This window comes from Ovis canadensis, chromosome 23, assembly GCF_042477335.2.
Source record: "Ovis canadensis isolate MfBH-ARS-UI-01 breed Bighorn chromosome 23, ARS-UI_OviCan_v2, whole genome shotgun sequence".
Taxonomy (NCBI): Eukaryota; Metazoa; Chordata; class Mammalia; order Artiodactyla; family Bovidae; genus Ovis; species Ovis canadensis.
The window spans coordinates 54,018,780-54,043,653 of record NC_091267.1 but is presented as its reverse complement, the minus strand read 5'-3'; the positions used below and the strand labels follow the sequence as shown (position 1 = coordinate 54,043,653).

Here is a 24,874-nt window from a genome sequence, read left to right as displayed (position 1 = left end):
TTGACAAATTCTACTGTGCTATTCATTTTCTATATTCTTTATCTGTCATCTGAAACCTCTATCATTTCCTTATGACAGTTTGCAATTTCTCAAATTACTGCTAATCTTCCACTAGTTACATTTTAAACTGATGACTTCCCTTTTAGAGGAGCCTACTAGACCCCTGGTGAGACTAAAAGGCACCCTCAAATTGCTAGCAATATGTTTGTGAATCATCTCTTGGGTAGCTTATTTCCTGGGCTGATTTCTGCAGATGGTTAATCTTAGCCATTTTATGTTGATTCCTGTTCGTGCTAACCTCTGAGCACGGGAATATCTGACTCTGTCCTAATTTTAGGTGTTGGTTTTTTCTTAGCCTTCCTTTCTAAATTTCCATATCTCTAGCATTTGCCAGAATTTGGTGGTAGGGTGTGCTGACTTCCGTTTGGGGTATATTGAGAATTTGATGTGTATTCCATATTGGCCTAATTAGAGTGAGAGTCTATTCATTGCAGAGGTTCTAAGAGGTCAGTGCAGAGTGTCTTTCTCTTTTCTTTTCTCCCCCAGTTTTTTTTCTTCCCCAGTGAAACACTGAAACCTAGGAACTAGGGGACTTCCCTGGCAGTCCAGTGGTTAAGACTCTGCTTCCAGTGAAGAGAGGACAGGTTCAATCCCTGGTTGGGAAACTAAGGTCCCACATGGCACAGAGTGCAGCCCTAAATTAAAAACAACAGTGCTTGCTTCGGCAGCACATATACTAAAATTGGAACGATACAGAGAAGATTAGCATGGCCCCTGCGCAAGGATGACACGCAAATTCGTGAAGCATTCCATATTTTGCAAACTTTAAATGACACATTAGATCAGTTAGACCTTATTGATATCTATAGGACATTTCACCCCAAAACAATGAATTTCACCTTTTTTTCAAGTGCTCATGGAACCTTCTCCAGGATAGATCACATCCTGGGCCATAAATCTAAACTTGATGAGTTCAAAAAAATCGAAATCATTCCAAGCATCTTTTCTGACCATAATGCATTAAGATTAGATCTCAATTACAGGAGAAAAACTATTAAAAATTCCAACAGATGGAGGTTGAACAACACACTTCTGAATAACCAACAAATCACAGAAGAAATCAAAAAAGAAATCAAAATATGCATAGAAACTAATGAAAATGAAAACACAACAACCCAAAACCTGTGGGACACTATGAAAGCAGTGCTAAGAGGAAAGTTCATAGCAATACAGGCATACCTCAAGAAACAAGAAAAAAGTCAAGTAAATAACCTAACTCTACAACTAAAGCAACTAGCAAAGGTAGAACTGGAGAACCCCAGAGTTAGTAGAAGGAAAGAAATCTTTAAAATTAGGGCAGAAATAAATGCAAAAGAAACAAAAGAGACCATAGCAAAAATCAACAAAGCCAAAAGCTGGTTCTTTGAAAGGATAAATAAAATCGACAAGCCATTAGCCAGACTCATCAAGAAGCAAAGAGAGAAAAATCAAATCAATAAAATTAGAAATGAAAATGGAGAGATCACAACAGACAACACAGAAATACAAAGGATCATAAGAGACTACTATCAGCAGTTGTATGCCAATAAAATGGACAACGTGGAAGAAATGGACAAATTCCTAGAAAAGTACAACTTTCCAAAACTGAACCAGGAAGAAATAGAAAATCTTAACAGACCCATCACAAGCACGGAAATTGAAACTGTAATCAGAAATCTTCCAGCAAACAAAAGCCCAGGTCCAGACGGCTTCACAGCTGAATTCTACCAAAAATTTTGAGAAGAGCTAACACCTATCCTACTCAAACTCTTCCAGAAAATTGCAGAGGAAGGTAAACTTCCAAACTCATTCTATGAGGCCACCATCACCCTAATACCAAAACCTGACAAAGATGTCACAAAAAAAAAAGAAAACTACAGGCCAATATCACTGATGAACATAGATACAAAAATCCTCAACAAAATTCTAGCAATCAGAATCCAACAACACATTAAAAAGATCATACACCATGACCAAGTGGGCTTTATCCCAGGGATGCAAGGATTCTTCAATATCCGCAAATCAATCAATGTAATTCACACACATTAACAAATTGAAAAATAAAAACCATATGATTATCTCAATAGATGCAGAGAAGGCCTTTGACAAAATTCAACATCCATTTATGATAAAAACTCTCCAGAAAGCAGGAATAGAAGGAACATACCTCAACATAATAAAAGCTATCTATGACAAACCCACAGCAAACATTATCCTCAATGGGGAAAAATTGAAAGCATTTTCCCTAAAGTCAGGAACAAGACAAGGATGCCCACTTTCACTGCTACTATTCAACATAGTTCTGGAAGTTTTGGCCACAGCAATCAGAGCAGAAAAAGAAATAAAAGGAATCCAAATTGGAAAAGAAGTAAAACTCTCACTGTTTGCAGATGACATGATCCTCTACATGGAAAACCCTAAAGACTCCACCAGAAAATTACTAGAGCTAATCAATGAATATAGTAAAGTTGCAGGATATAAAATCAACACACAGAAATCCCTTGCATTCCTATACACTAATAATGAGAAAGTAGAAAAAGAAATTAAGGAAACAATTCCATTCACCATTGCAACGAAAAGAATAAAATACTTAGGAACATATCTACCTAAAGAAACTAAAGACCTATATATAGAAAACTATAAAACACTGATGAAAGAAATCAAAGAGGACACTAATAGATGGAGAAATATACCATGTTCATGGATCAGAAGAATCAATATAGTGAAAATGAGTATACTACCCAAAGCAATTTACAAATTCAATGCAATCCCTATCAAGCTACCAGCCATATTTTTCACAGAACTAGAACAAATAATTTCAAGATTTGTATGGAAATACAAAAAACCTCGAATTGCCAAAGCAATCTTGAGAAATAAGAATGGAACTGGAGGAATCAACTTGCCTGACTTCAGGCTCTACTACAAAGCCACAGTCATCAAAACAGTATGGTACTGGCACAAAGACAGACATATAGATCAATGGAACAAATTAGAAAGCCCAGAGATAAATCCACACACCTATGGACACCTTATCTTTGACAAAGGAGGCAAGAATATACAATGGAGTAAAGACAATCTCTTTAACAAGTGGTGCTGGGAAAACTGGTCAACCACTTGTAAAAGAATGAAACTAGATCACTTTCTAACACCGCACACAAAAATAAACTCAAAATGGATTAAAGATCTAAATGTAAGACCAGAAACTATAAAACTCCTAGAGGAGAATATAGGCAAAACACTCTCAGACATAAATCACAGCAGGATCCTCTATGATCCACCTCCCAGAATTCTGGAAATAAAAGCAAAAATAAACAAATGGGATCTAATTAAAATTAAAAGCTTCTGCACAACAAAGGAAAATATAAGCAAGGTGAAAAGACAGCCTTCTGAATGGGAGAAAATAATAGCAAATGAAGCAACTGACAAACAACTAATCTCAAAAATATACAAGCAACTTATGCAGCTCAATTCCAGAAAAATAAACGACCCAATCAAAAAATGGGCCAAAGAACTAAATAGACATTTCTCCAAAGAAGACATACGGATGGCTAACAAACACATGAAAAGATGCTCAACATCACGCATTATCAGAGAAATGCAAATCAAAACCACAATGAGGTACCACTTCACACCAGTCAGAATGGCTGCGATCCAAAAATCTGCAAGCAATAAATGCTGGAGAGGGTGTGGAGAAAAGGGAACCCTCCTACACTGTTGGTGGGAATGCAAACTAGTACAGCCACTATGGAGAACAGTGTGGAGATTCCTTAAAAAATTGCAAATAGAACTACTGTATGACCCAGCAATCCCACTTCTGGGCATACACACCGAGGAAACCAGAATTGAAAGAGACACATGTACCCCAATGTTCATCGCAGCACTGTTTATAATAGCCAGGACATGGAAACAACCTAGATGTCCATCAGCAGAAGAATGGATAAGAAAGCTGTGGTACATATACACAATGGAGTATTACTCAGCCATTAAAAAGAATTCATTTGAATCAGTTCTGATGAGATGGATGAAACTGGAGTCGATCATACAGAGTGAAGTAAGCCAGAAAGAAAACCACCAATACAGTATACTAACACATATATATGGAATTTAGAAAGATGGCAATGACGACCCTGTATGCAAGACAGGAAAAAAGACACAGATGTGTATAACGGACTTTTGGACTCAGAGGGAGAGGGAAAGGGTAGGATGATTTGGGAGAATGGCATTCTAACATGTATACTATCATGTAAGAATTGAATCACCAGTCTATGTCTCACACAGGATACAGCATGCTTGGGGCTGGTGCATGGGGATGACCCACAGAGATGTTATGGGGAGGGAGGTGGGAGGGGGGTTCATGTTTGGGAACGCATGTAAGAATTAGAGATTTTAAAATTAAAAAAATAAAAATAAAAAAATAAAAACAACAACAACTTAAGAACTAGGCAGATGGAGATAAAAATCACAGCTTTGTTATACTGCCACAAGTGTGTAGGAGAGTGCCTAGATCATAAAGGTATCCTTAAATAGTTGGATGAACAAATGAATAAAAGCTAGATTGGAAAACATAACAATGTACAACCACACTGGCTTCCTAATACTTCATTTCTGCATAAAGTAACCAATCCAATCCCAGGCTCATCTGCACAACGCAAACCTCTCTGTAGAGATGAAAGATCTTCCTTCTGTGTCTGCCTCCTCCAGTCAGGATGCTTCTAAGAAAGAGAAAGCTTCTCTACCATTAATAGGACAGTTTTCCTCCCAAGGAAAAGGCCATGTGAGAAAAAGGAGACTAGATAGACCATGTTATTCTGGGGGGATGTTCCCTCGTAGAACCAAACATCATGGGACATCCAATTGTTTTTAGCAGTCCACCTTTTGACTCCTGTAAGTCACTGGAACTAACAGTTAAATATAACCCTGGGATTTGACAGAGGATGAGATGGTTGGACAGCATCACTGATTCCACAGACATGAACTTGGGCAAGCTCTGAGAGATACTGATGGACAGGCAAGCCTGGTGTGCTGCAGTCCATGGGGTCGCAAAGAGTCAGAACTCTGGGGAACCCAGGCATAGGTATTAGAAGGACTTTTTGCCCCAATTTTTTATTGTGATAAAATATACATAATATTTACCATCTTAGCCATTTCTGAGTGTATAGTTCTGTGGAATTACCTACCCAAGGACTTCATTATATTGTGGAATCATCATCACCAGACCCCATTTCATCTTGCAAACCTGGGACTAAGGTTATACACCCATTAAACACTAACTCTTCATTCTCATTAAACACTATATATACCCATTAAATACTAATAACGCCCCCATTCCCTCCTCCTCTTCAACCCAGGCCTTAGGGACCACCATTCTACTTTCTGTCTCTATGAGTTTGACTGTGGTAGAAGGAGTTTTTTTTTCTAATCAGTGTTATCATAAATAAATGCTAGATTGGAGGCTGAATTTAGGTGTATGGATATAACAGACTTCCTAACTCTAAATAGCTCTTTAGAATTCAACTCATTTAACTACTTGCAGACCACAGATCCCTCTTGTCTTGTTGGTGCCCTCAACAGAAGCAAACCAGCCCAGAAAGCTAGGGTGCTGGTTAAGCGCCTCCATGGATGGGCAGATCCTACCCTGAGCGTGTTCAAGTGATTCATCCTTCCTTCCAGCTGGGCACAAAGACAAGACAGGTCTTCCCCTGGGAAGGAAGGAAGGTGGGTGGAGGCAGAGCAGCCCCGAGCCTCACTCTGATGAATTTCCTTCATGGGGACATCAGGACAAAGAGTGTCAGGACATGTGGAAAGAAGGCCTGGAAACTGAAGCTCTCTTTCACACTCATCGCTGTCCAATCAAATAAAGAAAGAAGCCCAAGCTGGGATGAGCCCGGAAAACAATGGCTATTAGCTACAAGTTACATCACCCCCCGACCTAGTCATGTTTAACCATCATGTTAAAAATTACAAATAAGAGAAACCCAACCGCCTTGGAAGTGTATTACTGACTATATATATATATATATATATATATACATATATATATATGTATATATATATATATACACACACATATATGTTTCCAAGTTGAGTTTCCTTTTTTTTCATATTACAGAAAGAGCCAGTAACAATTCTTCCATCACAGACTAAAGAGATTGTTATATTCAAGAGATCACTTTTTCAACCCAGAGTGAATCAGTGGCCTGTGTCAGCTGCTGTCTAGATAAGCTGTGTTAAACCATCTGCAAAAAAGCTGAGACAGTTCTGGGAGAGAAGGAGGGATGGTAAGCCAAGCCAGCTTCTTTTCCATTATTAAAGATTGCAAGACATTTCCAGCAAGTGCAGTGCCTAGCCTGACTGAGTCACGGATACTCGAAAGCCTTCCTGCACATCCATTCTCTCAAAGTTATTCAAAATCAGGGCTGAAGCTGAAGCCAACAAAAGACGTGCTTGCACAGGGCACGTTGTGGGGGCACTGATGAAGAAGCATTGTGTCTTTGTCTTAGAAAAAGCTCTGACTGCTTCTGTTACCAATACAGAGAAGAGTAGGTAACCGGGCAATTGGGTTTGGTTAAGTTTAAGTGGCTGTGAATCTTTCTCTGAATATTTTCACGGTCTATTTTGTATTATTTTAAAAGTTTTCCAGTTTAATTAAGATATAATTGACCAAGAACATTGTATAAGCCTAAGGTGTGGGACGTCCCCAGTGGTTCAGTGACAAAGAATATGCCTGCAATGCAGGAGACGCAGGTTGGATCCCTGGGTCAGAAATATCCCCTGGAGGGGTCATGGCAACCCACTCCAGTGTTCTTGCATGGAGAATCCCTATGGGCAGAGGAGCCTGGCGGGCTACAGTCCATAGCGTTTCAAAGAGTCGGCCAAGACTGAAGCAACGTCGCACACACACACACACACACAAGCTTAAGGTGTACAACATAACGATTTGATCTACGTATATAGTATGAAATGATCACAACAGTAAATCTGGTTACTATCCATCACCTCATGTGGTTAGAGTTTGTTTTCTTCCTTAGGATGAGAACTTGAAGATCTGCTCTCTCAGCAACTTTTAAATACACAATACAGCGTTGTCAATCATTGATGCCAGTCTGTACAGTAACATTCCCAGTTGTTTTCTACCTTTTGACCACTTTTACCCATTTTCCCCCAGGGATAATCTGAGGTTGGAAATCTGACAAGCCAGCAGTCCTGGAGGACTGACTGTTTGGGGGGAAATGGCCAATAACCCTAAATCTCTCAGACTATGCTTGCACGGGCATTTAATCAGCTCTCCTGAAGGTTTTCTCCCCTCTTCTCAGAGGATAGCATTGCACTTGGCATTCCTAGAATCTAAAAAGAATAGAATCTTTAAAAAAAAAAAAAACACCTTTTGCATACAAAGAACTCTGCTCCTGTGGAGTCTTCTCTTGCAGCCTGCCCATGGAGTCTCAGAAAGAGTCTCTCCGACTGGTGGCCCTTAAATATAGTTCTTATACTCTTTTACGGAAACCTATGGTATTTTATTTTTAAACAGAAGCCAGTGTTTTCGTACCTTGAACAATACCCTGAGACAATAAGAGTCCTTGCCCAAGACGTACGTTAGGAAGGATTCAGGTAGAATTTGTAGCTCCTCTGCTCTCAGGTGTAGTATTTGTTCTCTTCCCTGGAGGGTGATGCTGTTTCTGCCTCTTTGTTCCTTTCTCATGGTGGGGAGGGAGGAGGAAGCTAGTCAGGTAAGAGAGGCCCCTATCTACTTCTATCCTGGAAGCAGCTTCCTGAAGCCCATCACCACCACCACCCCCATACTCCCAGCCTCAGGTCATCTTTTGAGTTCTACTCAACAGAACTCTAGAAAGTCTGGTAGGCACCGACCTGGTGAATTTCACTGGCAGACATATCTTGCCTCCATAGGCCTCAAATTTCAGAAATCTCTGAAGGCAAATCTTACTAAACATTTTGTTTTCTGTGAATGAACTGACACATATTTTACAATCACCCTTCTGAAAGAGGTTATTTCATTATCAATGGACTTTTTAAGCTGATCTGCAATTCAGCTAAATAAATAAGTGGTGAAAGAAGGCAGCCTCAAAACACATTACTCTTGAATCAAATTAATGCTTTGAAAATTTTGACTACTAGGAAGGTGGTCTTTGAATTTACATGGTCCACTAAGCTGAGGCCAAAAATCATAAATAACTTGAAGTAATACATTGATGAAACTGTTTCCATTGCAGATGTATCTTTATTTGCTGGGGTTGGATCTAGTCTTTCTTTTGCATGTGGTTGAAAATTTCCATTTCATCTGAGTATTACACGCCAAGGGTCTGAGTACCAGGATCTCAGCTAGTGCCTGTTGACCTTTGTAGAGGCAGGTGACCTTTAGTTCTGGTGAGGTGAAAAATAAGCATGGGAATCTCAATGAAAAGACTAGCTTTGAAATTCTGCCAGTTTCCACAGTTTCTAGGAATATCAGCTTCCTTCCTTCTAAAGTGAGAAAAGTAATATTTACATCACAGCAAGTGTTTCAAGAATTAAATGGTATACTACATTGAAAAGCAGCTCACTACATAATGGCATCCAATAAATATTAAATCTGACAGTGAATTGGGAGTTATTTCCTGGTGGCTCAGATGGTAAAGCGTCTGCCCGCTATGCGGGAGACCCGGGTTCAATCCCTGGGTTGGGAAGATCCCCTGGAGAAGGAAATGGCAACCCACTCCAGTACTCATGCCTGGAAAATTCCATGGATGGAGAAGCCTGGTGGGCTGCAGTCCATGGGGTCCCAAAGAGTTGGACACGACTGAGCGACTTCACTTTCTTATTTAATGCTAGCCCAGCCATTTCCTCACAGGATGGCCTTGGAATAGCTGCTTAAACATTTGAAGCCTCAGCTTCTCCATCTGCAAAATAGGAGCGTAGAAATGAAATACTGTTTTGTAAAACATTTAGTGCTGTACTAATCTCATGGTAAGCTGTTTTTCTGTTTGTTTTGTTTTTCCAGAGGGTAGGTTTTTGTTTTTGTCTTTTAATAGGCTTATTGAGATTGGGTTTCCCAGGTGGCATTAGCAGTAAAGAACCCACCTGCCAAAGCAGGAGACTCAAGAGAGGCAGGCTTGATCCCTGGGTAGGGAAGATCCCCTGCAGAAGGAAATGGCAACCCACTCCAGGATTCTTGCTTGGAGAATCTCGTGGACAGAGGAGCCTGGAGGGCTATAGTCTATAAGGTTGCAAAGAGTTGGATAAGACTGAATCGACTGAATCGACTTAGCATGCGGGCATGGGTATATAACAATAGTTTATCCATTTTCCATATATCCATTCACATGATGATAAACATTTGGGCTGTTTCCTCCCTTTGGCTGTGATGAGGTACAAGGTTGAACTGCAGTGGTGGGAGCATACGTCCTGATCTTGTTCCCGACATGATGGGGAAAACATCTAGTCTTTCATCACTGAGTGTGATGTTACATGTAAGTTTTTCAGTTAAGGTCTTTTTCTTATTATGAAAGTTCCCTTCTATTCCTAATTTATCAAGGTTTTTTTTTTTTTCTTTAAATCATGAAATAGTGTTGGATTTTGTCCAAAGACTCTCTCACTTCCAGATCTGACAAGTTGCCATGTTTTTACTTCAGAATATCATGAAAACTACCTGAGATTATGGACTGGTGAATCTTATCTCCCAAAAGGTTACAATTCAAGGATCCATTACAGCTGAAAATGGAGAAAAACACAGATAATACATTTATGGACATCTGATGGAGATGCAGTTACAACATATACGTTCAGAGAACAAAAAAAGAGGAAAGTTGCAAGAGAACAGAGAAAGAAAATGTTACATCAGCTGAAGAGTTGCATTAAAAACAAGAAACCTCTAAAATTTTATAATTATTTTAAAAATATTGCAAAGCAATACCTCTTGCCAGATCAAAATGAAATCCCTTATAATATATATTGTCTGATTGCTGATCTCTGTTTATGACATTTATTTTTATGAATTCATTGTGTTCATAATGGAGGAAGGCTAAAACAGTATTGGCATTATCTTTCCTTTTTTCAGGAAGAAAAAAGTCCATGTCATAATGAAGATGAGGTATCTTTTACAGAAGCATACTACTTTTATATTATGTTATGAAATTAAAAATTTGAAAAAAAGAACAGTCTGATTGGTTTAAATGTCTTGATTAATAAAAGCACAAGGAAGAGTATATCTATTTTCATCAAGAAATAAAAGAGTTGTGGATATCCAAGATTATTTCTCTATGGCTTTGGAAAATACATTTTGGATGGCAATATAAATTGGGGTACTGGCTTCCCGGGTAGCTCAGCTGGTAAAGAATCCATCTACAATGTGAGAGACCTGGGTTTGATCCCTGGGTTGGGAAAACCCCCTGGAGAAGGGAACAGCTACCCACTCCAGTATTCTGGCCTGGAGAATATAGTTCATAGCGTCACAAAGAGTCCAACACGATGACACAACTGAGCGACTTTCACTTTGTTATGCAATGAATTTATATCAGATGAAATATTAAGGCCAAGTTATGAAGAGCCACTCAGAAGGTGTTCACAAGTTCTCCATATGTTACCTCTGGTTCTCTGATCGCTCTAGTCTCTAATTCCAGTTTTGCAAAAGTTGCCAGGACCCTTCTGTCTTAGGCCAAGTGTGCTTGCCTTTCTCAGCTTGCTTATCAGCCAAGCTCTCATCTTTCCCTGGAGTGAGAAGATAGAAATTAGCGGGTTTTGTTTAAGAACCTGGACTGTATTTCCTTCTAAGTTTCCAGGCTGCAATTGAAATCAGAAAACAGGACAAGTGAATAAGAGTCCGAAAGAGAGCAGATCAAGGGAGCAAAGCGCTAAATGATTTTCTAAGAAGGAATAGGGGAATAGGGGATCACTCTCCCCCAAACTGGTTTGTAACATTTGCTGAGTGGCTATCATAGATTTGCTCAAACTCGCACCTCTGGTTTTGTGTCCTTTCCTGTTTATCTATACCTACAGACTCATTGGAAAAGACTCTGATGCTGGGAGGGATTGGGGGCAGGAGGAGAAGGGGATGACCGAGGATGAGATGGCTGGATGGCATCACTGACTCGATGGACGCGAATCTGAGTGAACTCCGGGAGTTGGTGATGGACAGGGAGGCCTGGCGTGCTGCGATTCATGGGGTCGCAAAGAGTCAGATATGACTGAGCGACTGAACTGAACTGAATTGAACACCAACAGATGGTTCTCCGAACAGTTGGAGCCTCAGTGACCCACACAGAATGGCAGAATCCCTCACCCTGGGGCAGACGTCCTGGAGGCAACGTTGTTGAATCTCTCCCTGATTGTTAAGGACCAAAATCAAAGATAGTTCCCATTTGTGCCAGACATACTCAAAATTAACACATAAATCCAAAGTCCTTGTTTCCAGGACACATTCTAGAAATTTATGGAAAGCTAAGTATCCTTAGGATATCAAAACCATAAGAATACCGTGATGCTAGCTAACTTACATTTTCCAGGCTGTTTCCTACAAGCATATGCTTTTCACTTGCATCAGAAGTTCTCTCATTAAGAGGATCGTGTCCAGAGTTTGCTCCAGCTGGTACTGAGCAACAGATCTACTGACTGCATGACGAAGGCTTTGCTCAGGCAGAAAGATGAGCTCTTTTTCATTTTTTTTCCCTCTGCTTTTGTGACTTAAGGAGGAGAAGAGTGATATGAGTGATATACAGCTTATGTTCCCAGTGATTTGAAATTGAAGCACACAGAAGCGGAGTGTGAGAACAGAGACAAAGGGTCTATAAAGCACGAAAGGATCAAAGGAAAATGTCAGCATGAGGTAGATGGGGAAGAAAGAGGAGAAGTGGGAAGAAGAAGAGGCTGTGAGGGAGAGAGGCAGCCACCTGCCCAGAGCAGGGGAGTGGGAAGCAACATGGCAGCGGGTGGTACCCACAGGAGGTACGCTGAGAGCTTGGCCCGATTGGACAGAGGCTTAAGGTTACATGCCGCTCTTCTGTTTTAATAGCGCATTGAGCAAATGGTCCATTGAATTAGACTTGCAAAATGAACACCATAGATCATATTATAATAAGGAAGAAAGTGTATTAAAACTGAGACTGCATCTGAAAGATGGAGGGGGAAATACTTACGATTGTAAACATCTAGAGAGCTCAGGGAAACGGAGCATGAATCATGCTTCCTGACTTTCTCACTTTCAGAACTTGTCCACATGAAGTCAAGATGGTAAACATTTTATCTCATAACAAATGTGGGGAAGTGATTTAGCATCCTCAGTTCCTGAGAACAGATGGTTGTAGATCATACACAGCGGGCATGATGAGGAGAGAAAGTAAGAGGTACCTGGATGGCTCGGTTTGGGGAACACAATGGTACTGTGGACTAAAAAATATAGTCACAACCTGAAAGTGGAGAGCTATTTTATTTGGTGGGACTGTTAGGGACTCCAAGCCGTGGAGACAGCATCTCAGCAGTCCTGAGAAAACTGCTCCCAGGAAGCAGGAGAGGGAGTTGGGCTATACACGAGTTTGCAGTGAAGAGGATGAGCAGTCTGAAGGTCAAAGACTATTGTTAAGTAAGGAAAACCTGATATCAAGTTAAGGAATTTAGTGTTCTTCTGGGTATGGGAAGGGCTTTCCTGGTAGCTCAGACTATAAAGAGTCTGCCTGCAGTGCAGGAGACCAGGTTCGACCCCCAGGTTGGGAAGATCCCCTGGAGAAGGAAATGGCAACCCACTCCAGTATTCTTGCCTGGAAAATCCCATGGATGGAGGAGCCTGGCAGGCTAGGGAAGATACTAGTCTCTGGACTCACTGAATTCATCCCTTTCATATGCACCACAGCTGCTACTGCTGCTAAGTCACTTCAGTCGTGTCCGACTCTGTGCGACCCCATAGATGGCAGCCCACCAGGCTCCCCTGTCCCTGGGATTCTCCAGGCAAGAACACTGGAGTGGCTTGCCATTTCCTTCTCCAATGCAGGAAAGTGAAAAGTGAAAGTGAAGTCTCTCACTCGTGTCTGACTCTTAGCAACCCCATGGACTGCAGCCTACCAGGCTCCTCCGTCCATGGGATTTTCCAGGCAAGAGCGCTGGAGTGGGGTGCCATTGCCTTCTCCATGCACCACAGCTATCTGGGGCCAAATCCTGTTTCTTGATTGTTTACACTTAATTCCTTGTCCACCATAAGGGGTGGCAGGTGTGGCCGTTGGCTGCTTCCTGTATCACCGCCCCCTCACCCCAAGCTCCTCAGCAGTCCCTATGGGGGTATGGCATCTGCTGGATCTAAGGCACTGTGTTCCCATTTGGGAGTCCTCATTCACATTTGGAGGTCTGAAATAGCCATTTCAGACCTAGCTATGACTTTTCTTGCCCACCAATATGGCAGAAAATACTTCATTTCATAGAACCCTATTCAAAATGCTGACCAACTTGAAGTCACTCCACCCTTAAAGCTTCTCTATTTGGATCCAGGACATATTTTCTGTTGCTGTGAGTAGGAACTGATGCACAGTCTATCAGAATAAAGTGCAAAGTAGCAGGGAACAGGGAGAGCACGGGGGAATGGAGGGGGAAAGCCACTTAGAACACAAAGGGTGTTTCCTAGGATTTAAGAGGAGTTCCAAGTGTTAATCATTTTCCTTTATTCCTTGACCTGAATTTGATCATAACTATTATCCTTTTCTTAATGAATATTTAATAGGAAGACCTAGGGAGTTAATGTTCAAGTGTCTCAAACAGAGTTATTTCCCCACTCAAACCCTCTCCTGACCTCATCACACTGGGGACCTGGGGGATATTTAGCAATGACTGAAAAAATTTATTGGTTGTCACACCAAGAAGGGGATGCTACTGACAACCAGTGGGCAGAAGCCGGGATGCTGTTAAACACCCAACAATGCACAGGACAGCCCCCGACCACAAGGAATTACCTGGACTAAAACGTCAAGTGCCATGGCCGACAAACCCTGGTATTGTGCTGCTGCTTCTGCTTGGTCGCTTCAGTTGTGTGGGACTCTGTGCAACCCTATGGGCTGCAGCCCGCCAGGTCCTCTGTTCATGGGATTCTCTAGGCAAGAATGCTAGAGTGGGTTGCCATGCCTTCCTCTAGGGGATCTTCCCAACTGAGAGATCAAACCTGGGTCTCCTGCATTGCAGGCAGATTCTTTACCGCTGAGCCAACAGGGAAGCCCCTGGTGCACTGACCCAGTCATATAAATGAAAGATGAAGAATTGGGGGCAAATTCATTTGTTCCTCAGTTCAGCAGCAAACATTCAGTGTCTGCTTCAGCATACGCCAGGTGTGGGCATGCAAAGGTGAGGTGCACAGAGCCTTGCCTTTAAGCATTTTCCACTTTCAACAAGAAGGCCATCATTTATGGTATAAACATTCTGAGCAAAAAGAGGTTAAGCCCAGGTGCACCATCAGAGGAGGTTTCAGGATACGGCAGTGTTTCAGTGGATGGGTGGTGGACTGGTGGAGGAGGACAGGCTCTCGGAAGGGAGGAAAGGGAGAAGCAATTAGACAGAACAGGAACAAGCCCCTGGGACGGAACCAGAGCTAACTGGGGTGGAAAGAAGGAAGACGATGTTGGAGGGTGCTTCAGGCCAGACTGTAGGCTGTCTTGAAAGCCAAGCTGAGAGGGTTCTGTTGCAGCTTGTCCCTGTCTGTCTATTTTTACTGCATCTTATAGAAAAGGGAATCCATTAAGGGTTTCTGAGCAGGGATGTGTCATGATCAGAGACCTGGAGTTGAAACATTTTCATGGCCTAAGTATCAGATCATGGCCGTGGAGAAGCCCTACATCCCCACTGTCCCCAGTGAGAGAAATGAGCATCTGCTTGCTCACGGCCTTGAGTCTGACAATCCTCCTTAGCCTGGTCCTTGAGCCCAAGGCTGCCTGTCCCGATTTGCCAGCTACCTCCCCTTTCTTCCCCTTTCTTCTCTTCTCCACTGTTACCATTTCATCATCATTACTATTTTGGGGACCATGACTTCGGGTCCTCCCAAGGGCATACTTTATCTCAAGATCCCAGTGGTTCTCACACACTGGCAACAGAAATCGCCTGGGGATGGTGGGGGTGGGGGACAGGAGGGAGGGGTTACCGGGGGGTGATGAATATGTAGACTGTGGGGATGGTTTCATGTTGTGTGCATGTGTCAAAGCTTGCCACACACTGTACATCTTAGGTCAATGCAGTTTACTGTACGTCAATTATAGTTCAGCTGTGTTTTTTAAAATTTTTTATTTATTTTAAAAAGATCATACATCATGACCAAGTGGGGTTTATCCCAGGGATGCAAGGATTCGTCAATATTCGCAAATCAATCAATGTGATACACCATATTAACACATTGAAGGATAAAAACCATATAATTATCTCAATAGATGCAGAGAAAGCGTTTGACAAAATTCCGCTGTTTTTTAAAGAATCACCTACCTGGAGGGCTGGAATTTTGCATTGCTAACACTCTTCGAGAAGCACTGCTCTGTACGACTTTGGATAAACCAGTTCCCTTCCTGAATCTGCATGATTTCCAGAATTTTCCATCAGACTGTCTTGAATTGTTATTCAAAACATGCTGACTGTGCTTCAGTTCAGTTCAGGTCATTTCAGTCGCTCAGTCGTGTCCGACTCTTTGCGACCCCATGAATCACAGTACGTCAGGCCTCCCTGTCCATCACCATCTCCCGGAGTTCACTCAGACTCACGTCCATCAAGTCCGTGATGCCATCGAGCCATCTCATCCTCGGTCGTCCCCTTCTCCTCCTGCCCCCAATCCCTCCCAGCATCAGAGTCTTTTCCAATGAGTCAACTCTTTTCATGAGGTGGCCAAAGTAGTGGAGCTTCAGCTTTAGCATAATTCCTTCCAAAGAAATCCCAGGGTTGATCTCCTTCAGAATGGACTGGTTGGATCTCCTTGCTGAACGTGCTTAACCAATGGCTATGTATCTTTGGCCATTACAGCCTGGTTGCTGGCTTCCACCACTCTGAGAAAATTGGTTCTTCAAGGATTATAGATGATAATAATCATATGCCTGTTTTGTCCTAAACACATGTATGTGAACTCCTGAATCCTCAGAACAAGCCAATATGATAGATACTCCTCAAGTCTAGGAAGTAAGACTGTAGCCCACCAGGCTCCTCTATCCATGGAATTCCCCAGGCAAAAATACTGGAGTGGGTTGTCATTCCCTTCTCCAGGGGATCTTCCTGACCCAGAGATTGAACCCGTGTCTCCTGCTTGGCAGGCAGATTCTTTACTGCTGATCCACCTGGGAAGCCCTCAGAGCCTCTGATAAAGGGAGCCAAAACAAGGTCAATTCATAATTTTGCTGAAGAACAGGCAAAAGCAAGGTCACAATGCCACCACAAAGCACCAAGCATCCCCTCCCCTGCCAGCCAGAATGAATGACTGCTTCTTCTTTACCAACTATAACTCTTATCTCCTGCTAGGGCCCCCTTCTCTGTGGATAAGAGTCACTGAGACTCTCAGGCACAGAAGGGCCCCAAGTGGCTTTGATTGTACTGTTTCTTTCCCTAGAAGTTCAAACAGTCCATGAAGTCTTTCCGAGAGCTCCCTTATTGGAACTGCAGCATCTCTGGGGTTCCAGAGCCCAGAGAGAGAGGAATAAATAAAGGCAGGAAGAGTAGAGAAAGCACACAGAACGGAGGAGGTGAAGTAAATGTAGTAACACAAGAGGCGGCAGCTAGAATGATAGAAATTCATTGATTCCAAAGAGAACAGACTGAGCTCTGCAGCAACACCCACGGAGGGGATGGAAGACATTCTTTGTAAGAGAACCGGTCTGATCCTAGGGTTGAGAGTTACATTTGTAGCTGAGGGGGATGAGGGCAGGAGCCTTAGGTGAGAGCTCACTGTTGCTATTTTTGGCAAATCAACATAAGCAGCCTGAGGCAGAGGCAGCTGCCTGGGGCCCTGCTCCAGTGGGTGCCCATCATGCAATAGCCTCTGGGTACATTGACAAATATTATTTTTAGATGTCATTTCTGGCTCTCAGAACTTCTGGCTATCAGAGTTCCTCCCCTCTCCACCCTTAAATTAGGTTTCTTCCCAGTGGAAAGTCAGAGATTCTGTGATGAAACCAGATCAACTCTGCTCAGAATTGCTATTAAATCTTCTTTTGAGAATCTTGGTTTTTTTTTCCTGTTAGGGGTGGCCCCTTGGTAGAAGGACGTTTACGCAGAATAAAGGAGAACAAAAAATGTTTGCTGAAGGCATCAGCTCAGAGAAATATTTAACAATTTGCAAATAGGCAGGCAGCTCCCAGACCGAAAGAGTAGGGAGGAAGGCTGTTCTGCTCTTATGAAAAGGAGATGTATTAAAATGCAGTCATTAACTGGTGGAATGTTCTAGAATTGCTGACGACCTACTGGGAATTTGGACGAAGTTTCTCGAGGCTATAACACGACTGTACATCCTCCTGGGAAGCCGGAAAGGAGGAGAACTTGGAGCAGCAGGGCGTGGATCTTCTTAGCAGAGTGGAGCGGAGATGGGAAAGGAAATGTCTTCCCGTCATTGTTCTGATGGAAGATGGGGAAGGTTGCCCGTGGCTCAGCAGGTAGAACTCATTAACAGGGAGAGAAGTCCCCACCAGGGCTTGCCAACGGCCAAGTGTTACTCATTCACCCGGCAAGGGTTCTGACAGGAGAGTCCAGGTAAATTTTTTAAAAATGCTCTAATCACCAGTGAGGGCTGTAGGTAGTTGATTAGAAGAATACTGAGTTGAGAAGGAATGAGATACACAGTGTAAAAAGATACAAGTGGACTTATTTCCAAAACAGACAACCACAGAAGTAGAAAACAAATGTATGGTTACCAAAGGGGCAAGGCCTAGGAGAAAGGGATAAATTAGGATTTGGGGACTAAAAGATACACTGTATTATATGTAAAAGAGAGAATCAACCAGGACCCACTGCATAGCATAGGGAACTACACTTAGTATATTACAATAACCTATAAGGGAAAAGGGAGAAGGCGATGGCACCCCACTCCAGTATTCTTGCCTGGAGAATCCCAGGGACGGGGGAGCCTGGTGGGCTGCCATCTATGGGGTCGCACAGAATCGGACACAACTTACCCGACTTAGCAGCAGCAGCATAAGGGAGAAGAATCTGAAAATCAGTTTGTGTGGGTGCTGAGTTGCTTCAGTCATATACAACTCTTTGTGACCTCATGGAGTGTAGCCTGCCAAGCTCTTCTGTTCACGGGATTCTCCAGGCAAGAATACTAGAGTGGGTTGCCATGCTCTCCTCCAGGGGATCTTCCCAATCCAGGGATAGAACCCACGTCTCTTATAATCTTCCTGCATTGGCAAGCAGGTTCTTTACTACTAGCTCCATCTGGGAAGCCTGAAAATGAATATATATATATAATATACACATACATATACACATGGTGGCTCAGTGGGAAGAAGTCTGCCTGCCAATGAAAAAGATGCAGGTTCAAGCCTTGGGTCGGAAAGACCCCCTGGAGAAGGAAATGGCAACCCACTCCAGTATTCTTGCCTGGAAGATTCCATGGACAGAGGAGCCTGGTGGGCTACAGTCCATGAAGTTGCAAAGAGTCGGACACTACTAAGCAGCTGCGCACACACATACACGTACGTATATGTATACACATATGTGTGTGTATGTATGATTGAATGTGTGTGTAGGTATGACTGTGTGTGTATGTATGACTGAATCACTGTGCTGTACACCTGAAACTAGCACATTATAAATCCACTTCAATTTAAAGAAAAAAAAGATACACAGTGTATCTTGCTGTTACTGAACCATGGATTTTTAGGACCCGGAAGAGGTCTTGGCACTGATAACAAGATTTCTTACTTTGATTATCTCAGGTCATGAAGAGACTTTTTAATATGAAAAGCATGTTAGTATTTTATCTGGTTTATGAATTTCTAGAACTGATACATATAACCCAGAGTTACCATTTTAACTTTTATTCAGATGACTTGTGCCTGCCTGCCTTTGCCCTCTTTCTCCTCCCTCCCCTTCCTCTCTCTCCTTCTTCTGTATCCAGGAACTGGGCACTGCCTACTCACCAGGGGCTGCCCTGCCCCCAGACCATAGGCTAGCTAGCCCAGTTCACACGGGCCTTCAAGACTGCATGTCCCCTGTATCCACCAAGGTCAAGTAAACCCTCCAAGCTCTTCGGTTGCTGTTGGCACCTCCAGCTGCCACCTCCACCAACGTACTGCCACCCCAACCTGCAACATCCTGGGGTTCAGCCCACTGAATCTCCCACCTCCCCAGCTGCCTCAGTCCCCACTGAAACTCCAAGCCTCAAGATCACCATCTGGCCAGGCTGTTCTGAATATGCCCTAATCTGCCCTCACCCTCCACCCTTTCCATTCTCCCAAATCATTCCAAACCCCTCTGAAATTCAGAGTCCTCCATCAATGAAGTCTCAGGGTATTTTCAATCTCCTGCCTGCAGGATGGAGTTGCCATTCATTATGGCGGGGAAGATTGACAGAAAGCAGGTTTGAGGGAGAATATCAGAAGCTCTGTTTTTGATATGTTGGAGCTGCCAGCCACTTGATGGCTGCTCAGTTACACTGGACACATTCAACTCTGGAAGGGGGAGTGACTTGTCCTTATTAGAACCGACATCTATCTCAGATTTGGGTTTGCAATGCACACCTGCAGTATATCTGCAAGCATCCCTGAGAGCTTACAGAGTGATTCATTTATAGGCACAGAGTCCCAGATAGCATTGTCATACACCAAAGAACCCTTTTATATGGCAAAAGATATATGACAGTGGGCACATGACCATGGAATCCAGTGGGTTCTCGCATACATCTTACTACCTGGAAGCAGTAAGCTTGTTGGACTGGCTTACTAAACGTTCCAGAAAAACATGAGCTTGGGGGTACTGTGTTTCAGAATGGGCTTTGTGTGTCTAATTACTGGCTGATATAAAGATAGCTAGATTTCATGGATTCAGAAGCTAAGGGGAAAAAGTAGGACTGACTCTTTGACCACCACTCTTGGTACCCATCCACCCTACTTCCCTAAGCTCTAATGGGCTGAAAATCTCAGTAGAAGATGTCTTCAACCTGGGCACAGGAAACTTCCATGGAAACTGAAGCAAGTCTGTCAGCTGAGCAATTTGGTCTCTTCAAGGCAGGAGATTAGCAGGCAAGGAAAGGACCTCCTGTGCTCTCAGGGTTTATTGAGATGTGACTGGCATATTACCTTGTATTGCTTTAGGTGTAAGACATAATAATTGGATATATGTATGTGTTACAAAATGATGGCCACAGTTTAGTTAAACACATCCTTCACCACACAGTTACAACTTTTTTTCTTGTGATGAACGGACTTCCCTGATGGTCCAGTGGTGAAGACTCCACATTTCCACTGCACGGTACATAGGTTTGATCCCTGGTGCAGGAACTAAGATCCTGCAAGCCTCCTGGTGCAGCCCTCCAAAACAAGTAACTGAAGAAAGAGCTACTCTCTTAGCAATTTTTAAATATACAATATAATATTGTTAATTATCGCATTCCATCCCCAGAACTCATTTGTCTTATAACTAAAAGTTTGTACCTTTTGACCAACTTCACCCACTCCTCCCAACCCTTCTTGTCCTGCCTCTGGCAACCACCAATCTGTTCCCTTGAGTTTGGTTTTTCAGATCCCGTATCTATGTGAGATCATACAGAGTTTGTCTTTAGCTATTATTTCATTCAGCGTAATGTCCTGAAGGTTCATCCACGTTGTCTCGTATGGCAGGATTTCCTTCTTTTCATGGTTGCATAATATTCCATGATATATGTACATCACATCTTCTTTATCCATCCATCCATCCAACCATGGACTTAGGTTGTTTCTACATCTTGGCTACTGCTAATAATGCTGTAACGAACATGGAGGTGCAGATGCCTCTTTGGGATAGTGATTGCATCTCCTTTGGAAATATACTCCAAAGTAAATTTCTGGATCATATGATGGTTCAGTTTTTAATTTTTTGAGGGGCCTCCGTACTACTTCCCTTAGTGGATGTACCAATTCACATTCCCACTAACAATGCAAAGGGCTTTTCTCTACATGCTTGCCAACCCTAGTTACCTCTTGTCTTTTTGGAGATGGCCATTCCAACATATTTGAGGTGATATCTCTTTCAGTTTTCTCCATAGGATACAAAGATGTATTGTGCTGTCTTCATCGGTGCTCAGCAGTCTGACTCTTTGCAATCCATGGACTGTAGCTCATCAGGCTCTTCTGTCCATGAAATTTTCCAGGCAAGAATACTGAGTGGGCTGCCATTTCCTCCTCCTCTCATTCAGTTTTGATTTGCCTTTCCCCAATGATTAGTGATATTGAACACTTTTTTTCATGTACCTGTTAGCCATTTGTATGTCTTCTTTAAAAAATGTTCATTCAGCTCCTCTGCCCATTTTAAACTTGGAACACTTGTTTTCTTTTTTGGCTCTTAGGTTGTATGAATGCTTTACATATTTTGAATATTAACGCCTCATCAGACACATGATTTGCAAGTATTTTCTCCCATTTGGTAGGTTGATTTTTTTTTCACTTTATTGATGGTTTCCTTTGCTTTGCAGAAACTTTTTAGGCTAATGAAATCCCACATGTTTGTTTTTGCTCTTTTTTTTTTGTCTTTAATTTTGGTGTCCAAATCCAAAACATTATCGCCAAGACTGATGTCAAGCATCTCACCCCTTATAGCTTCTTCTAGGAGTTTTATGGTTTTAGATCTTAGTTCAAGTCTTTAATCCATTTTGAATTCATTTTTTGTGTAACAAGTAGAGGTCCACTTTCATTCTTTTGCATGTGGCTGTCCAGTTTTCCTAACACCCTTCTATAGCTAGTTTTAGGTACATAGGAAAAATTCTGTATTGATTAAGAAGAGGTTAAAACTTCTCCCTCTTGACTAAAATTGAAATTGTATCTTCCACCTCACTAGTTCCACCCCAGAAAAACTATTATTCTTAATCACTATGGTTAAATCATTTTTGACTTGAATTTGATGTAAATAAGGCACTGAATATTCATGCATTGGTTTATTGCTTTTATGCTGAAGTTTCGGTTTCATTTACATGATTTCTACTCTGAACGGGCAGCTTCTGCAAGACAGGAAATAAGATTGTGCAAGTCTCTTTGCTACACAATTAGGTGCTTACCATTTATATCCCCCTTTTTTCGCTAAGGAAACTATTTTTTTTTCCTTGCTTGAAAATATCACTTCACTCACTTATGACTATGGATAAATATATCATGCCTAGAAAAGAAATCTTTGAAAATTATACGTGTCCTTTCTTATTAAATCAGTTTCCAACTATCCTTTTGACAAATGTCCTAAAGTATTAACAGACTTAATTTTCCGGAGGTCAGAGTGGGGCAGAAAGAGGGTTGAGATGGAGAACATTCAGTTAATTCAGTTAAAGACCACACAGATTTGAGTGGGCACATGAGGAGCATCCCGGGCAGCGATAACACAAAAGGGCCCCGCAGTCCATGCTTCAGCCCAGCTCAGACATCATAATAAGTGCAAGTATTATTAGATCTCTAATGGATAGTTAGTAATCCAAGCAAGGGGATGTTGCTTCCTATGATCTGTCTTGTAGGGAGTGCACTTCTTTTTTTGTTGTTTTGGGGTTGGAGAGTATACACTTCTTTCGTTTCTAATTGCACTCCCTCCTAAGAATGAAAGAAGTGCTGCAGAGGGCAGTGTATCTTCTGACCAAATGAAATCAGTAAAAAATCAGGAACTCTCTCTTGGGCATGTCTCTTTAACGAAAACAACTCCTTCTGATCACAGACAACGGTTGTACAGTATACGAACAGGTTCTTCTCATCTGCCTGGCACTTTTTCTCGTGTCTTTGAAATGCCACGCTGGGTTTCCAGGTGTGAGAAGTGAGAACAGCCCTGGGAATCTGTATCCAGGTAGTACTTGGTCCATGAATGAGCATGTTTCTAAACTAACGATGCCATACAACGATGCAAATCAGAAATGTATTTTCCTTATTACACAGCACCTTATTTGGAGGTAATTAGAAGGCAGCTATTAAAAGCACCACTTTGGGGTTTTTTCCTAATTTAATAATACTATAGAGGTATTGCTTGGCAACTCTTTATGTAGGCTTCCCAGGTGACTCAGTGATAAAGATTTTGCCCGCCAATGCAGGAGACGTGGGTTTGATCCCTGGGTCAGGAAGACCCCTTGGAGAAGGAAATGGCAACCCACTCCAGGATTCTTGCTTGGGAAATCCCATGAACAGAGGAGCCTGACAGGCCATGGGGTCGCAAAAAGAGTCAGACATGACTTAGAGACTCAACAAGAAAACAAACAAACAACAACTCTTTCTGTACAATAAATATTAGGTTCATTTCTTGATCAGTATGAGAATGGGCTCTTTTTTTTTTTTTTTTTTTTTTTTGCTTCAGTTGCTACTTATACTGTCACAGTACATTTGAAAGCAACAAATCTAAAGTGAATGAAAAACAGTGCCAAGTTTTATTATTATAAATGTCAGGGGAAACAGATGGATTGAGTTTCCCTGACTGCAAGATGGAGGAAAATCTTTAGAGGTGAAGAGCTCTGTAGCCTTGATAGGATCCAGCCGTGAAAGCAGTGGGGAGAAGATCTCTTCTGTGGAGCTTGGGGCCAGGAAAATACCAGAACGCCCACAGCTGACATTTGTGTGGCTGGATGAAGCAGAAAGTAAGGTCTACACAAGACTGAGAAATGAGCAGCATTGTGGACATTATCAGTTGAGCGACCCTGGGACCAGCTCAGAGCGCTGTGCTCTGAGACCATGAGTAGTTAGGAAGACACTGCCCAGGGGATGGCTTATGTCCCATTATTGTATTAAAGGGACCTGCATTCAGCCTGCTCTTGAAATGACATCTAAGTAATCATTAAAGGAAACAGACTGATTCAATTTTTTTTCAATTTGGAAAACACAAATAATATGTAGAATAATTTGTCCTAATTGTATGCCTCATCCTTTTCAAGGATGAAATAAAATTTCAAAGAGCAAGAGTTCAGACCTCAGCACTAACTTTCTTCTGAGTCATCACAGGCTTGATCATGTTCAGCGCCTGATCTTGACCTTTTTGTTACTTAGACTTTTCCAAGAATGGTTCATGAATACAGCATGTATTATTGGGAAATTGCATTGGTCTCAAACCTTCAGCTCTTTAAAAATTAGATCTTAATCTCAAATTCCTTCAGCTGTCTTTGCTTACCCTAGTGGAATACGTTGGGCTTAAATTGTGTGAGTGAGTGTTCAGTCACTGCAGTCATGTCTGACTCTTGGCAATCCTGTGGACAGTAGCCCACCAGGTTCCTCTGTCCATAGGGATTCCAGGCAAGAATCCTGGAATGGGTTGCCATGCCCTCCTCCAGGGGTTAAATTGTATACATCCTTTTAATTATATGTCAAATTATTTGTTAATTATTTTATTAAAAGATGGGAAAAGGATTCTCAACAAGTAATCTGAGGGAATGAAATATTTGCACAGCAATTAAGAAAGAACTCTTTGATTTTTGTTTTTAAAAGATGATATAAATTTTTAATTAAATCTTAGTCCCCTCTATATCTTGTCTGATTCCATTTCCTCCAATTAACTAAAATATTAGGAGTTTGAAGTTGCTTATAAACATTTTTAGGGGATCTTATGTTTTGAGGTTTGATTACTTGATGAAGAGCATTAAGTATTCACCATATTATTAAGATTAAAATTTATCCTGGAAAACAGCACTTTGCTATATTACTCCTATTTCAGGGGGTCTCACTCAGCTTCACCACCACATTCTTTATGCCTCAGGGATCTACCAACC

The 24,874-nt window shown here is 42.0% G+C and overlaps 1 non-coding gene across 1 annotated transcript; it reads left to right on the top strand.

Moving 5' to 3' along the window:
• The first annotated feature begins 712 nt into the window (after positions 1-712).
• On the top strand, positions 713-819 carry LOC138428552 (U6 spliceosomal RNA). The gene has a single exon (XR_011252492.1). It is a non-coding gene; the product is annotated as a U6 spliceosomal RNA (small nuclear RNA).
• The last annotated feature ends 24,055 nt before the right edge of the window (positions 820-24,874 follow it).